This window comes from Pleurodeles waltl, chromosome 3_1 (assembly GCF_031143425.1).
Source record: "Pleurodeles waltl isolate 20211129_DDA chromosome 3_1, aPleWal1.hap1.20221129, whole genome shotgun sequence".
In the NCBI taxonomy this organism is placed as follows: domain Eukaryota; kingdom Metazoa; phylum Chordata; class Amphibia; order Caudata; family Salamandridae; genus Pleurodeles; species Pleurodeles waltl.
In genome coordinates, this window is record NC_090440.1 from 1,534,049,280 (window position 1) to 1,534,063,730 (window position 14,451).

Below are 14,451 nucleotides of genomic sequence, written 5' to 3' on the forward strand. Positions count from 1 at the left end.
GGAAACTGGCGCATCCGAGCCAATGTGCCATTTCCTTGTAACTATGCCCATATATGTTCAATATCCTATGCACCCAGACACCTTACATCCTATGCACCCAGGCACTTTGTGAGCCCCAGGATGTGTCAAATCCCCGATCATCTTTTGTAGAACTAAACTAGAAGCATTACATGAATATCTTGGTACTCAATCTAGCCAAGCTAGTGTCTTCATCCACATTTATTTGGGACTTTACATGTCCCTTGGAATTTCGGGCCCATGTGTAGGCCCCCGGGTGTCTAAGAAGGAGAACACATGTAGAGAAGGCTCACAAGATGGATGAAGATATTAGTAGTTTTTTTAAATAAACTTTAACATGATTTGAGGGAGACACCAGTACTGTGTGACCATCGTATAGCGATCAGCTGTTCTCAATGTCAACATTTCAGAACCCCATTATGTAATAGGTGACAAAGTGAAGGGGAATTAGTGCGGTGACTCACAGGGAAATGAAACATATAACATATGCACAACTCCACACATCTTTCCCCTTTATAAACATAAGTTTATATATAATTCTAAATCTAATATTCCTTAATTTCACTTATATAACAAACTACTACACTATATATATTTGATAGAAAACAATTAAAACATATTAATAAAAAAAGCTTTTGACACAAGCATCAGAATGCGGCAATCTGTTTCTGTTTCCACTACATGTTATTTACAACAATAATCTTGGATTTTTTTTAGACCTAACAACTTTCCTACCTACCTTCTCCTTTTTTCACACTCACTGGATTCCTTACCCATTCAACAGAATATTCCTATCTCCTGTCCCCTATTGTCATTGGTGTCACTTGTTTCCTGTTGATCCTGCAAATCTTGAGGACTTGCATTTCCAATACTCTTGTTTTCTCCATAATCCAAACACACTCTACCCTGTATTCAAATTGTGCTTGGCTTTTTTCCTTATGAGGTCTAACATCTAAATCTTAGTTTTTACGTATGGACAAGGAAGACGTGCCACACTCTACCATCACTCAGCTTCGCTAAATTGCAAAACACTTTCTCCACTCTCAAAGGTGATGAAAATTTGCTTTGGCACTTCCTTACATGTCTGTTTCTTTTAACTCTCACAATGCCATTCACAATTAATTTCAGAGTCTTGCTCTTATGCTTTAAATCATAGTATTCCTTGAATATTTGTTGTGCCCTTTCTATATTATCTTTCACTTCCTCTGGAGTCCACTCCACTCTCTTGGCAGTCCTAAGTCAACATATATTGCGCTTAGACATAGGAGTTCTCCCCCTTATAAATTCAAATGGACTGTACCCCATACTTACACGCAGAGTAACCCTGAACACCCACAATGTTTTCCATTACTCTATTTCCCAAACTAAATGATTATTGCTGGCTTACTGGATTATTCCTTTAAGCATGCCATTAAACTGCTCTACTGCCCCATTCCCAGCAGGGTGATACACAGAGGTGGTTGTAGGCTTCACACTATTTCTTCTCATGTATTCAGTGAACTCTTCCAATGCAAATTATCACTTATTATGGTCTTGGGTAAACACTCTCTCATGAAGATTTTGTAACTCTATTAGTACTAGCTTTTCGTACCATTTCTACCTATGGCCATTTAGTAAAAAGATGCACCGAAACTCAAATGTTGACCTGACTCTCTCCTTCACCAATATGTTCAAGCGTATCTATGCCTGCAATCTCCCATGCAATGCTAGGGCAGAGAATGGGATGTAGAGATGGTCTAAGTGTCACTTGCGTTTTATCAGAGTTCTTGCCTAATATACATTAGACTTTAACATGTCCTATTTTTAAATACTAAGCAGTCTGCATTATGGGGAAAAGGCCTATTTAAGAGTGGCTTATTGATAATTAAAATGGATGCTTAGAATTGTCAAAAAGTTTATTTTAGCAGGTTAGATTTGAAGTTCTGAAAGTGCTACAGTGGTAGGCCTGGAGTGATGAGGTGCCACTGGAGAGAATGGCGCATTGGGTGCTACAGTCCCCTAGCAAGATGTGACTTACAGGCCTTGGGTAGACTTTGTACCATCTACTAGGGGCTCATAGGTAAGTTAAAAATGACAATGTGGAGTATTAACAAATTTGATATGTTTTCCTCTCTACTTCTTTGTCCACACCTGGCCACCACTACCAAATTTTCACCTTGTTTTTAGTTTTCCCAATTTCTAAATGTCCTTCATGACATAGCTATAGTATTTTAGTCAGTTGAAGATATGGAGAACTTAATATGCAGTATTCATGGCCAAAGTAATTGAAATTAATTTCAGATGCCTTAAAAAGTCTGGTGATGTTCAAAACAGATGAAATTAAGTTGCAGATTGTAATGTTTAAATAGTATTAACACAATGCATGTAACACTCGCTTCTAGAAAAGTCCTCCATGGTTTGTCATCCTCGGAATTGTCACCAATTTCTGTAGAGAAGGCTCACAAGACGGACGAAGATGTCAATGGTTTATTTGAATAAACTTCAACATGATATGAGGGAGACACCGTTACAGTGTGATCATCTTATTGCAATCAGCTGTTCTCAATGTCAACATTCCAAAACTTCTTTATGTAATAGGTGACAAAGAGAAGGGGAACTACTACGGTGTCTCACGGGGACATAAAATATATAACACATGCACAACTCTACAGCACCCTTTGTAATGGGAGCTGATTTTAGACTCTTCGCTGTGGTCTGGTAAACTGCATACTTGAATTTATCATTGCTTGTTGTGATATTAAGTGTATTTCCATAATGTTTATGGTTTTAATTGACTAATAAACAAACTTTTACTTACTTACTTAATAGGGAGGCCCTCCTGTTTCCCAAGATCAGACAAAATGGTCAGGAATGTCTGATCTTTGTGATAACCTTCAATATTGCCAGCAATTAAATTAAAAAAGTCGCAATTAGGCATTGTCGCCTGGTCAAATATCCATTAAGTAATACTGAACCGCTGCTTTTCTCTTTCAAAAGAGGACCCAACAGTTGAGATGGAGTTATGAAGGCAGCTCTCCCCTCACCTACTCCTGTGGCCCTTTCCACACATTACCAAAGGGGATTCCTATGCATAAAAGTTATTATAAATGTAGCAAACGTATGGCGTGTAAATTCTGTGTTGAGACAAAGAGGTTTGAACATGAACATGTGAACGTGATTTTGAATACTTTCTCCAATTGCAACACGAGTGGAGTCATTTCTGCCTTCTGGTACCCTTGCCAAAAAATCTATGTGGAGGCAGACTTCACAGAGAAGTAAAGGCACAGATTCTCCCATACGGAAGTTGGATACACTGTGGTACTGCTGTAGCCCCTCTCATAGAAAATTATCATCAAGAAGGACATTTTCTTGACAATATAATGTGGCAGGTGATTGAGGTACTCATATGGAATCCGAGAGGTGGCAAGCATCAAACCAAATTGATGTTTCAGGAGTACAAATGGATCGAACATTTGAAATCTGTTGTTAAAAGACTCAAAACAAATTAAGAATCATGTCAACTTACAACAATGCCCCTCTAACCTGTTACTCATGTATATTGACTACATATGCTTGAAAGAACTGTGGTATATGGTTTTTGACTTTGAACTGTTTTTATAGATTTATCTCTATCAATGCGTCTTCCTTTTCCTTTTTCCTCAACACTTTTGACTTCTTTTTAGATCCTTTGTCTCTATGTTAACTGATACATTGCTTTCTCAAATTACATGTTGTCACCAAGACTGTATGCCTTGAATGGTTTGTTTGCCCTTGGGGTGATCTGCTTAGTCTGATACGATTTGTCTTGTTCTTTCTTGCTTAGGACTGTTCAGTAATAGTATACCTACCACTGGAGACCTGCACAGGATACTTATGTGGTCCTTTCTCCTCTAGGAAGGAGTAGCCTAGTTTGTGTGTTTTGCATTGTCTTCTCCTTAGGGGTGATCTGCCCAGTCAGTTTGGATTTGACCTGAGTTGTATTTCCTTACAAAGTTGGACTTCACATGAATACCATATCTACCCCTCTGGACCTGTGTAGGACACTTATGTGGTCCATTCTCTTTCCACACTGAATATTATTTTCTTACACAGGCCTATGACACTGCCCTTTAAGCCAGTTGACACCTGCCCCAGGTTCTTATACATCTTTCTTCCACATACCAACTTATCATATTTGTTTCCCTAGTTTTGCAGTGGTGTGTGCTTAGCAACACGTCTTTCGCCGATCCATTAAGAAGGCGCCCATAACTTTCCTTACCGTCTGCCCTCTTTGTAGGTCTTGTTTATGACAGCAGTAACAAGCTACTTCATGTTCCCCTCATTGGGACCCAGCATCATATTAGATTCTATGACATTTGCCTAAGGGATTTGTGTTTTGGATTGTCACACTTTTCCATTTTCTTTGTACCTTTTTGATTAGGTATTTCACTCCTGAGTATTGTTATTATCAATAGAAGTTTATTTGTGGTCCCTTTAAGATGGCACCCATAGTTACTCTTGTCCGCAGTCCTTTCAACAGTCCTCATTTATTACAGTTGTAACAGACCCTTTTTTTAAAGCCCAGCTACAGCACCTTTTGCTGGTTAAACAACACCGATTAAGACGGAGACCAAGGAGCTGTGCCCTTGTGTCTAGGTATATACATCACCACTAAGGTTACATGTTTGGACCCCCCCCACGATCGTCAATTCTAACCCATTGATTTATTTTGTTTTGTAGGAAAGAATGAAGGTATAGATTCGCTTCCTCTATTTTTCTCCTTTTTTATTAGGAGATTCCATTTGGTGTATGCCTTTGTTCTGGCATCTGGGTGTTATCATGGGAATGCTTAGGGCTTGCTTTTGTGTAGGTGGTTTTAATGATACTGGTGTTTCCTGTATGATTATACATTTTGGCTCAGCTGGGATTTAACTTCTTATGGAAGTAGGTCACGTTACCACTGACTTCTCCTAACAGGCTCTGCTTGAACCCTATAGATATTTTCCCTTTATGTATACCACACATCTTTCTGCACTTTAAATGCTGAGCACATAAGGGATAGCACACAAATAATATGATAATATAGTTTTAGAGACTTCACAGTTAATTCTCTGGGTGACATTGGACCTTGATGTGTGATTTTGTTGTTAGAGGGGACCTTATTTCTTCTCTGAAGGTCTCATTTCTGAGGCTTAGCTTCTTGCTTGGCCAGGTGAACTGCCAGCTTCTATGTACTTATGTGAGATTTCTTTTTTGAGCCATTTTCTCTTTACTCAACCTAGACAATTCCGATTTTCTATCAGGATGCTACATCGGTACTGAGTAAAATCCTGCTAAATCTTTCTTTTGGGGTTGAAACATTGATAAATATGTCTCAGTCACTTATTCATTAATAAAATGACCTTCTCTTTATATGAAGCTATCATTTGATGGACTTTGCTATTCCTGCATGTTGAAATCTTGTCCTGTTGGTTAAGACTATTTTGTGTTATGCAGACTGTATACTTTTATGCACTTTTCTTTTAACTTAATTTCACTTACACTGCACCAACACGTGTAGCACATTATCACCTGTTGGAAATGTTATATGATGAATATGAATAATCCAATCTTTAAAATGGAATCATTTTTCACATTTGTCATTTTTTGTAAGCAGGAGTTCTTTGGTACCTGCCTATTCATTTGTTTTTTTTAAATAACTTCTTTTGGAAAATCTATTGTATTGATGGCCTTTATACTCTAGTTCCACTGAATTACAGGGTTTGTTCCCCCTTGCTGGTACTGAAGATTAAAGAAAAGCGTGTATGCAATATAAGCAGCTATGACTTGCATACATTGTAAGAAAGAAAATGAGATGTTTAAGAATTTAAATACAGCCTGGCTCCAAGTAGAAATTGAAAATTTGGCATTTCAATAAAAGGATTTTGCCCTTTCATCAAATAATTTTGATAGTATTTGAGCTTGGAACATTTGTTGTGTTTTTGTGCATTTTAGCAGCCCCACCTAAACCCCCAGTCTCTTTCTTTCCCTTCACTGATTTCAAGCTGGAAAACTGCCAATGCATCTTTTCAAACTCATTTATAATTGCATGTAATTCCCTTTAACAAATATCAAACAAAATCATGATGGTGTAAAGTAATTTATTTTAATGTAGAGGGAATAAATAGAATGTTATCAACTGTAATTAAATTTGAATAATTATTGTGCTTTTGGTATCCGTGTTATAATGAAAACCAATAACATGCACATAAAAACAAGAAAAGAAAAGAGGAGTTAATTTGTTAGGATTTTTCAATAGTATCCCGGTGGTCTGCACAGAATGCTACAGCAGAGAATCTTGGTGCACTCGCCATCTTGTCTAAATCCTTTCTAAAATGAAAGTTTACAGTTATCCCAGCAGCGGTCTGCCTTCCCCCTTGATCCTCTATTATAAGAGTAGAACAATATAGATCCCAGACATGCTTCAGACAAAACTGTTCTGACAGATTTTGAAAGCAGAGTGGATAAAAATAGGCTGAGAGGACAATTTCTCTTCACAAAATTAAAACTGTGGGTCCGATTTGAAGGTTGGCAGAGATGAACTCTGTTGCAACTGTGATGGAGCTCTCGCCCCACCAACGTTATGGTCTGCTGGCTCAAGTTGGATTTAGGTGGACTTTGCTTTGATGACAGCAGAGACTACTCCGTCTCTACCGTGGACAACCCTCATGTCGCCAAAATTTTATTGCTATCTTTGATGTCACAGAATCATGTATATGTGACAGACTTTGGGGCATATTTATACTCCGTTTGCGCCGAATTTGCGTCGTTTTTTTCGACGCAAATTCGACGCAAAACTAACTCCATATTTATACTTTGGCGTTAGACGCGTCTAGCGCCAAAGTTCCTGGAATTAGCGTCATTTTTTGGCGTGAAAGCCTTCCTTGCGTTAATGATATGCAAGGTAGGCGTTCCCGTCTTAAAAAATGACTCCGATGCTATTGCGTCGGATTTATACTCCCGGGCAAAAATGACGCCCGGGAGTGGGCGGGTCTAAAAAACCCGCATTTGCGCCGGATTTTAGCGCCTGGGTCAGGGCAGGCGTTAAGGGACCTGTGGGCTCAGAATGAGCCCAGAGGTGCCCTCCCCTGCCCCCAGGGACACCCCCTGCCACCCTTGCCCACCCCAGGAGGACACCCAAGGATGGAGGGACCCACCCCAGGGACAGAAAGGTAAGTCCAGGTAAGTATTTAAAAAAAAAAAAGAATTGTGGCATAGGGGGGCCTGATTTGTGCCCCCCTACATGCCACTATGCCCAATGACCATGCCCAGGGGACAGAAGTCCCCTGGGCATGGCCATTGGGCAAGGGGGCATGACTCCTGTCTTTGCTAAGACAGGAGTCATTTCAATGGGGGATGGGCGTCGTAAAAAAATGGCGCAAATAGGGTTAAGACGTTGCCTCAGCCTGACTTGCCCCATTTTTAGACGCCCAAACGCCATTTTTCCCTATGCCGGCGCTGCCTGGTGTACGTGTTTTTTTTCACGCACACCAGGCAGCGCCGGTCGGCTAACGCCGGCTAACGCCATTCAATAAATATGGCGCCCGCATGGCGCTTCAGAATGGCGTTAGCCGGCGCAAATTCTTTTGCCGCAAAACTGCGTTAGCGCAGTTTTGCGTCAAAAAGTATAAATATGGGCCTTTGCATTTTAATATTTGAAACACTAATAGATTAACTGTAAAGTGGTGCACTAAAAGCCTGTATTAAAGTGCATTCATAGAGATACAAAGTGTTTTATTATAGCCCTAGAACATCATGTATAACCCACTAATTCAATTTCACTTGATTCTAAATCATGTTAATTATTTGTACGAAACTGATAACTACTTTCTGAAAAGTAATATTTTAAATGTCACATGCAAATGTAAAAAATGAAGTTCTGCATTACAGCTAATGGAATATATTAACAGAGTTTAGTTTTAAATTTACTGTAACCTGAACACTGACAAAGCTTCTTTATACTGAATTAAAAATTTTGAATGTTAAATGTGCATTATTAGGCATAAATGAATGTGCCATGTTAATTCATTTTAGTAAACCTAAGTGAGGCCTGCAGAGACCTGTTTCCTTTGAGAAAAAATGTTTAACCCCTTCTGTGCCCAGGACGTAATGGTTACGTCCTAAGGCACAGAGCCCAGAGGGAGCGCTAGCGCTCCCTCTGTGGAGTTCCCCCCATGCCCCCAAGGCAGGGATGGAAGGGGAAGCCCTTCCCCTTCCACCCCAGATCCCCCCACCCCTCCTGTAACGTCAATGCGTGATCGCGCGCTGACTATCACAGAGGAGGCCGGACAGGCTTCAAAGGGAAGAAAATTTCCTTCCCTTTGAAGTCTCTCTGAACGTTTTAGCAGCCGGATTGGATGCAATCCGGCTGCTAAAACGCCCACTAGACACCAGGAATTTATTTTTTTATAGGAAATTGGCATGAGGGAGCGACCCCTTGGGCAAGGGTCGCTCCCGGGGGGGGGGGGGGGGGTTTAAGGCCTTTTCTGCAGAAACCTCTAGGCACCAGGAATCTTATTTATTTTTATTTTTTAATTGTTTTTTTTAGAGGTGGGGAGCGACCCCTTAGGCAAGAGTCACTCCCCTAGGGGGCAAATTATATTTAGGCCATTTCTGCCCTCCTTGGGGGCAGATTGGCCTATTTTTATGAGGCCAATCTGCCCCCAAGGGGGACAGAAACCACTAGACACCAGGGAGTTTTATTTTTCTCGTGAATTTCATGCAAGGGTAGCGACCCCTTAGGCAAGGGTCGTTCCCCTGGGGGGCAAATTTATTTTAGGCCATTTCTGCCCCCCTGTGGGGCAGATCAGCCTATTTTAATTAAGCCGATCTGCCCCCAAGGGGGGCAGAAACCACTAGGAACCGGGGATTTTTTTGTTGTTGTTGTTGTTGTTTTGCAGATGGGAAGCGACCCCTTAGGCAAGGGTAGGTCCCCTGGAGGGGCAAATTGTATTTAGGCCATTTCTGCCCCCTTTGGGGGCAGATCGGCAGATTTTAGGTCAATCTGCCCCCAAGGGGGGCAGAAACCACTAGGCACCGGGGTTTTTTTTTTTGTGCCAATGTCACACAAGGGGAGTGACCCCGTAGGCAAGGGTCGCAAATTTATTTTAGGCCATTTATGCCCCAGCAGATCAGGCTATTGTTAATAGGCCTATCTGCCAACAGGGGGGGCAGAAACCTCTAGGCACCAGGGCTAAATATTTTTTGTGTTTAACTTTGAAAGTTTGCAGTACATCCCCATCACATTGATGGAGTCATACAGCAAACTTGCAATTTATTGACAGGAACTGCTGTGATGCTGGTTTCTGCCATTGCTAAAAATGAGCGGATATTTCAAAATGTTTCTGGCAGCTCAAGTTACATTCGATAGACACAGCTAATTTACTTCTTCACACTGGCAAACAGCGCGCTGCCCACCAAATTTTAAATCAGGCCCTGTGTCTGAAAAATTGTTTTGACAGGAGTCGCTGCTTCAAATAATGTTTTGTTGGTGGTCCTGGATTTCCAATAAAGATTCAGTGGGGTTCCCCTAATTACTGTGATGATTCATTGAAGGTCCATAGAAGTCAAAAGGTTAAGAACCACTATCTTGGAGCAATTCTCCCTGTATGTGCTGGGCATAGGGATTCCAACACTATCAGCAGATCGAGCGCCCTGGTGTTTATGGCAGCGGAGAGAAAAACAGAGAGAGTTGAAAGAAAGAGAACAAGAGTGGGTCCATTGTGGACATTTTTGCCAGAGCTACTCTTGATTCCCAGTACAGGAAGCAGCTGTAGGAGAACCAAACGATTCTAGGGACCTCATGAAGACAGTTGGCAAACAGATGTGTTATTCCCACACCAGAAATTACTGAGAGTCTAGACCCTGAGTATTTGGGAATCAAAAATACTACAGTATTCCCAGTAGAATCCTGACCAAACCTCTAGAAATGGGGAGGTACAGCAGGAATTTGTGTTATTTTCTGGATTCCTGCTATAGTCCCTTATACTTGGCCGCTTCCTGTTTGAAAATGTCACCAGGTTTCAGCTAATTAAATCTCTGGAAGGAAATACCAGTAGTGCAATTTTATAGTATTTTTTGCAACCCCAAATTGGCTGGTAGCTCCTGTTTTCAGTCCTGACGGGCTCAAGTTAACTGGGCCACTCATAGTGGGGACCTTGATATTAATGGCCCACGGCCTAGGGGTGAATGTTTTTGATGCCCCTTGCTCAACCTTGCGCCACATTTATATAATTTTTTTCACGCAAATGTATTGTTAAGGTGGCATTTCCCACGTGCCAGATTTACAATGTGGAGCAATTTAAGCATTGTGCCAATTGTATAACCTTGAGCCACATTCTGTCTGCGCCAGGCTGTATGCAGGGGAGATGTTCCCACAAAGGGAGGCCCCGAAAAATTGTGCAGTGAAATTTACAAGATTTCACTGTGCCATTATTAGTGTCATTATTAATGCCTATCTAAGGCAGGCGTTAAGATGATGCTCCCATTTGAAACAAAGGGCCTCCCTGTGCTTTGCTGCATTAGCGCCACAATTTCTGTTGCTTTTCCAACAACGCATCTCATTAGAGCTATAAATGATGACGCTAATGCGCACATGACCACCATGGTACACTGAATTGTAAATATGGCTCACGCATGGTGCGGTTAGAGGGACGCAAAGGGGCGCTAGAAAAGTGGTGCATCCTAAATGATGCTCCATTTTTCCATAAATATGCCACCAGGGGACAGATTTAAGGAAAGTGGCACTGCACCCAGTGCAGCACCACTTTCCTTACGTCCCTTAGGGCCCCCCTACTGCAACCATGTTTGCACCGTATCTAAGATACATGGCACTGTGGCGCAGGGTAGGGGGCAATCACATCAACATTTTGGATGCTACTGATGTACTGTTCAGGGTTAGCAGCAGCATTTTTGGCACTAACCCTGAACAGTACATCAATGGTGAGCCCTCTTTTAACATCTGCTCTGAGCAGGCGTTAAAACTGCTGAAAAAATGACGCAAAGAAGTCTGTTAGATTTCTTTGAGCCATTTTTTCGAACCCCCTAACGGAGTCGGCCCCTTTGCATCTATTATGCATGGTGCATGCATAATGAAGTGCAAAGGGTTACAAAATGGCGCAATGCATGCATTGCAGCACTTTGTAAATTTGGCCAGGAAAAAGGCCACCTTAGCACTGCCTTAGCGTCAAAAAAATGTTGCTAAAGTGGCACTAAAGTGGTGCTGGGCCCTCTTAAACCTGGGCCTGTTTTTTTTTTTATAACAATTGTTTATTGAAATTTCCTTTAAACAGTACACCATACAACACACTATGGACTAACAGTATAATAAAACATATTATCCTGAATAAGGAAAGAAGTTGCAACCACCACGAGAAACAAGTAAAGACCATACAACATCATAAACTGTAAACTGAAAATACATAAAGAAGGATTGCCTAAGGACTGCTAACCATTCCTATCCCAAGTCAGACCCACCTGAACTGCAGAAACCGGGGAGCAGGGACTTGGGGGTTGGGGGAGCAGGTAATATGACGAAAAGCATGATGTCCAAATATCGATTCCCATCAGCGAAGTAATCATGTGTATGACTGTGTCCCAGGCCAGGTATAGGAGAGGAATAAACCCTAAACTCCTTCAAGTTGTGAAATCCTGTTGTGAAATCCTGTCACTGAGCTTATAAACCAGTGTCTCAAAATAGGCATGTCTGCTAGCCACGTCTTAACCGTCTCCCTGAGGTATAAAATACTGATCGTAGCCCCACCCATAGCAGTTGAGAATCATCTATTCTCAAAGTGTTTGTTAGAAACCCTTAAGAGGAGACCTGTAATGCAGAAACGCAATTCTGGCTGTCAGTGACATGCATTGTGAGATGCCAAAATTAATTTGTTGCCATTTTTGATGCCAAGAAGAAGATAATGTATGGGCATTCCGACAATATGTGTACTTTACTAATCTACTGATTCGTGTATCTCCAGCATCTGGCTTCCACCACCATTTTCGCCTGCTGCAGTTTCACTGGAGACCAATGCCACTGATGGGGAACCTTGAAATAGCTACAATTTCGAAGCTTCTTATTGTAGGTGCAAATGATGTCTTCTCATTCGTCCTCCTGAAAGTGAGTGCTGGGGCAAGTTTCCCACCAGTAGAGTAGGACTTGAGATGTCGGGGAGGAAAATTGGGCACTTATCAGAGTGATGTAGAGGCCTGAAGTGGTACCTACTTGTGTAAGTAATGTGAAAGTTGTACCTGATTGCAGTCAACACAAGTGATAACTAATACTATTGCCATCACTGTCTGAGCAGGAGGCCGAATTCCTGACGCAATGCTTCAAAGGATTTCAATGAGTCATGTGTTACGAGAACGCCAGATGCTCAATCATATGAGTCTTCGATACGGTCCAGTTTAGCTCCTCACTACCTATAGTTATGTCTGTGTTACGCAATAGGGGCACATTCAAGTGTGGACATACATGTGATCATAGAAGAGTATGAATTCTCTGCCATGCATAATGTGAGGTTCATATGATGGGATTCTTTGCTATTGACAGTCACAATTGTGTCATATAATAGGCTGCTATGTCTCCCGCAGTGTTGCAATTCAGTGTGGGATGCTCATCAGAAATCCACAGTGGAGTTGCTCTATGCATTGTTAAAAGGTAGATACCATGAGCCAGTTGATGAACCAATCGATAACTGCCCATATGAAAGAGTCATAGTCAGCCTTTCTCCATAGAGGAGTACAACTTGGGACCCTTTAGCCTGGGCTTTTTCCCATTCCACACAAACTTACAAATCATCTTCACTAGGTCCATTAGAGTGGCCTTTTATTCACTGCAGAGGGATTACGTCAAAGAGGTAATTAAACTGGAGAGTTACATTTATTTTAATCTTTAGTGTCCTTCACTATAGGAAGAGATTGAGACCAGACCACCTCTGGAGATCTGAGCTTACTGCTGACAGTAAAGGGAAGAAGTTCATTTGAATTATGTGTTCCGAGCCCAGATTGATGTATAGTCTGAGGTGTTTCAATTTACAAGTCAACCACCTAAAGGAGAGGTTTCCAAAGGGGGCTTTCGTAGTAATAGGTCTCAGAGGAAGGGCTTCATATTTTAACCAGTTGATCTGGTAAGTGAAAAATGCAGTGCAACTGCTGACTCTTGTGAATTTGACGCAGTCAGCAGGATTTCATCTGTATAGTAGATTGCTTAAGCGCTCTGCCTGTTGTCTGTATTCACTGGATCTGCTCATCCTGCTATATCATGACTGCCAGAGGTTCTAAAGCCAGAAAAAAATAAAAAGGGCGACAGACGGCAGCCTTACCTAGTGCCATGGTGTATTTTGAAAAGGGGTGATGCGTAGCTGGCACAGTTGATCAATGCAGTCGGATTAGAATATACGCCTTTAGTTAAAGTTAGAACGTTTTTACCAATACTCATATGTTCCATGGTTCTGAAGAGATAACCCCATCCCACCCCATCAAATGCCTTTCAGCATTGAGAGAGAAAAGAATCTTCTCATCTCTGTTGTCGTTGACTTACCTGAGCACATGAGAAAGGTGTGCAGGTGATTGGTAAAAAGTCTACCTGCATGGGATGTATCAGGAGATTGATGTAAAATGATTTGCTAGCACTTTTGCTAAAATGTTGATGGGTTTGTCACTGAAACATTCAGGGGGATCCTTGCCAAGTACAGGATTGACAAATAATCTTACCCTGACAACTTCATCCCAAAGGCATCCTTGATCTAAGACCTCATTGAAGACGGACACCAGCAAGGGAAATATTTAAAAAAAAATGATTTTTACATATTCAGTAGGAAAGTCATTCTCCTCCGGTGTCTTGTTGGTAGCCATACTATAAATTACATTAGCTATTTCCTCCTCTGAGAGTTGCTCCATCAAATGCATTGGCCTGTTCCTCAGTCAGCTTGGAATGCGGAGGTCCCTGAAAAATGCTGTCTCTGCTTCCAGGTCGTGAGTAATGTCTATGGTATACAGGGTTTTATAATAGCATTGAAATTCTGCTGTTATTGTTGTTGAATGCTTTACCAAGTCTTTTTTAGGACTGAGCAGGGCTTGGATCATTCTTGCGGAGCCAGTCTTCCACAGTTAGACCCCCACTAGTCTTTTCGTCTTTCTCCCCATACATAATGGCGTTGACAAAGACAGAATAAAGATTTCCACGCTTCTGATGTATAAAGATCGTTGAGTTCAATTTTTGCTTTCAGCAGGGCTGTCTGGGCGTCCGAGTATGACTGCCAGAATATGGACCGTCTTCTCTAAATCAAGACTGATAATTTGTGCACACTGCTTTGCAAGTTCTGCATCCCTCATTAAGAAACTGTGGATGCATGCTTTGCCTGGCCCCCAAAGTGTCTTTGCTGATTCAAGTCTGTCTTTTTTATCCTCTAAGTATTGTTACAGATGTGAGCAAAGAAG